Source organism: Stegostoma tigrinum, chromosome 41 (genome assembly GCF_030684315.1).
Source record: "Stegostoma tigrinum isolate sSteTig4 chromosome 41, sSteTig4.hap1, whole genome shotgun sequence".
Lineage (NCBI taxonomy): Eukaryota > Metazoa > Chordata > Chondrichthyes > Orectolobiformes > Stegostomatidae > Stegostoma > Stegostoma tigrinum.
In genome coordinates, this window is record NC_081394.1 from 6,900,592 (window position 1) to 6,904,544 (window position 3,953).

Here is a 3,953-nt window from a genome sequence, read left to right on the forward strand (position 1 = left end):
GCCAAGACCTGATCAAGTTAATTACAATGGAGTGTCTATTTGGAAAAGAGCTGGCGCAATTCCCGGTACTTTAACCTAAATTCATGATTTGCTGTCAGAGTGGCAGTGTTAGTTAGACCAGCATTTATTACCCCATTCTCCAATTGTCCAATGGCTTACCTGTGGCCAGGTCTTCACCCTAACCCACTGGACACCTCTTGATTCCAACTTGGACCAGCCAGAGAGGTATCAAACTAAGAAGGGTTTAGCCAGTCAAGGTTTTTTTGAAGAATTGCCTCTGTCCAATTGCAGAGAGCGTCTGATGGAATCAATATGGCACCATGGATCCCATGTGACTTTACCTTTTGTGGTTTTAGCTTGCCCTGAGGTGGCTCAGTGGTTAGCATTGCTGCCTCATAGCGCCAGGGACCCAGGTTCAATTCCACCCTCAGGTGACTGTCTGTGCAGAGTTTGCACGTTCTCCTCATGTCTTCATGGGTTTCCACTCGGTGCTCTGGTTTCCTCCTAAAACCCAAAGATGTGCAGATTAGCTGGATTGGTCATGCTAAATTGTCCCATAATGTCCAGAGATGAGCAGGCTTGGTAGATTAATGATGAGAAACGTACGGTTACAGGGATAGGGTAGTGGCTTGGTGGCTGCTCTTTGGAGAATCGGGCTGAATAGCCTGCTTCCCCACTATAAGGACTCTGTGAATTGTCAAGGGCCTTGCTAGGGTCCATGTGGACAGCATCTCTGCCCTGTTCTCATCTTTATTATTTCCCTAGGGTAGTCAGTCAGGTTTTCGGGGGTCTGGCTTTCCCCAGGCAGAGCTGGTCTGCCTATCACTAGTAGGGTCAGGCTTTTCGGGGTTAGGGTAGATCCTGTCCCAAAGGGTCTTCTCCAGTAGTTTTCCTACCGCTGATCTAGGATTGTCAATGTTTGCCCTTCTCGAATAGAGTGGGGGAGAGGGCAGCGTTGGTTATTCTCCAGTCCTCTGGTGCCTCTCCTGTGACTGGGGAGGGTGCAGGGGTTTCTGACAAGAAAGAAAGAGGCCCCATTGGCTTTTTTTCACCTGCCCCTCAGCATTCTGGGAGGGATCCCAGGGACTTGTTTGACTTGGTTTTTCGGGTCACACAACACCATTTTTGATGTTGGCATCCCTAGAGTATGAACATCTCTCTGTTAGAACTCACCATCCAACACATCTTTCTCCTTTGTGGGTGCCAGTCCAGGCTCTTCATTGGAAGTTTTGTTCACTTCCTCTGGCTCCGCACACAAATGTGTGCCTGAGTGAGCCTACCTTTCCCTGCTCCAGTGAAATGCCTTGGGGATTTCTCTTAATGCTGTCTGCTGGGTACATTGTATGGCCCCTTTAAGCCTTCCTAATTCCTTGTTTGAGTTCTCTCCAGTTTTGTTTCTGTCTGTCTTCAGTTTATTAAACCTTACATATGCCTCCTTTTCCTTTTTGTCCAATCTCTCAATTTGTCTTGTCATCCAAGGTTCCTGAATCTTGCCATCCTTATCCTTTGACTTCACAGGAACATACTGGTCCTGAACACTGATCAAATGACCTTTAAAAGATTCCCCCATGCCAGAGGGAATTTGCCCTCAAACAGCCATCCCCAATCTACATTCCCCAGATCCTGCCTAATATTGTCACAGTTATTCTTCTCCAACTTCATACTTTCACCTAGGACTGCTCTTATCCTTATCCATAAGTAACTTAAAACTTTCAGAATTATGGTCACTGTTCCCGAGATGCTCCCCCAGTGAAACTTTGATCACCTGACCAGGCTTATCACCCAGTACCAAGTCTAGTATAACCCCTTCCCTATTTGTACTATGTATAAATTACTTGAAAAAAACTGTCCTGGATACACATAATAAATTATCCACAATCCAAGCCCCTGGCATTAAGCGAGTCCAAGTTAATTTTGGGAAAATTGAAATCCCCCACCACAATGAACCTGTTGTTTTTACATTTTCCCATCATCTGTCCACATATCTGTTCCTCGATAACCCGCTGGCTGTTGGGAGGTCTGTCGTACAATCCCATCAAAGTAATTGCACTTTCCTTTTCCTGAGCTGTACCCATATGACGTTGCTGGATGAATCATCTAAGGTGTCCTCCCTCAGTTCAGCTGTGATATTCTCCCTTATCTCTAATGCAACTTCCCCACCTCTTTTACAACACACTCTATCTTACCTAAACTTTTAAATCCCGGAACATTAAGCTGCCAGTCTTCTCCCTCAATCAACTCTCTGCATTAGCTACAATGTTATAGTTGTATGTTTAATCCATGGACCAAGTTCATCTGCCTCACCTGTCATACTCCTCTCATTAAAACAAACACACATCAAACCCCCTAGTCCTGCCATGTTCAATAACCTTTCCTTGTCTGTTCTTCATCTTAGTCTTCCTGGCCTTAGATTCTGACTCCTCTTTAGTCATTTACTTGCTGACCTAATGCTCTGGTTCCCACCACACTGCTGGACTAGTCTGTGCAGAGTTTGCACTTTCTCCTCATATCTTCATGGGTTTCCACCAGGTGCTCTGGTTTCCTCCTAAGGTCCAGCCTGGGGCAACTGTCTGTATGGAGTTGGCACACTTTCCATGCCTGTCCAAGTTTCCTCTGGATGCTTCAGTTTCTTCGCACAGTCACAATGATGTACAGGTTAGGTGGATTGGAAATGATAAATTGACCCATAACATCCAGAGAGGTGCAGGCTAGGATGATTAGCCATGGAAAATAGAGTATTAGGGAGGATTGGTGTGGACTCAATGGGACAAATAGCCTGCTTCCACATTGTAAGGATTCTATGAACTTAATACACAACCTTACCAAATTCAGGTATCTCGCCGCTCATTCAAATTTCACTAGGTCTTTGATCAGGTGACAGGCAGTGAATGAGGGTAGAATTGTGGATGCTGGGCTTGTTTGATATGGTATCATGAGGCAAGTTAGTTAGCAAATTAAAACTGGTTGGGATTGATGGGTTGATTGGCAGCATTCACAGAATGGAGATGAGTTGGAATTAGTGTTTCCAGGGATCGGTGTTGGGGGCCCTGATTTATATAAATGAATTGGAGATGGGTGTTGAGGGCAGGATGTCCAAATTTTCAGATGGTATTAAGCTAGAAAGAATAACGAATTGTGAGGATGACAGTGGGAGAGGTTGACAAGTTGACCAAATGGGCTTACGCCTGACAGATGGGTTTCAGTGTACAGAAATGCAAAGCATTTTGGCAGAAGCAACTCAGAGATAATGCAGACTCAATGGTACAACTTCGAAGAGAGTACAGGAGTAGAGGGTTGATTATATTTTCTTTCTCTCTATCACACCCCTCCCTCTCTATCACACCTCTCCTCACCTTTGAGGACAAAGCAGTCACTGTCGCAACCACTGACTGCGCATGGATCAAAGCAGGCCCTTCTGCTGTTGGCAGCTGCGGTGAGAGGAAATGGAAAAGATGGCGAGGGATACTCAGAGCATGAAGGAATCTGTGTGCAATATGCATCCTTGACTTCATTGGTCAAAACACTGGATATGGGAGGTCGGAGTTCATGTTGTGGCTTTACGGGCCACTTGTGGAATACCGTGTTCAATTCTTGTCTCCCTGCAGTAGGAAAAATGCAGTTCAACTCAAAAAGGTACAGAAAATATTGAAAAGCATGTTGCCAGGATTACAGGGAAATGATGGATAGGTTGAGGTTTTCTTCCCTGGAGCATCGGAGGCTGAAGGGTGATCTTATAGAGGTTTTATAAAATCATGACAGGCATGAATAGCATGAATAGTCAATGTCTTTTACCCAGGGTGGGGAAATCCAAAAGTAGAGGGATGTGTGCATGGAATGAGCTGCCAGAAGAAGTAGTTGAATTTAAGAGGCATTTTGAAGGGTACATGAACAGGAAGAGTTTATAGGGATATAGGCCAAATGCTGGCAAATGAGACCAGGTCAGACTGGGATGT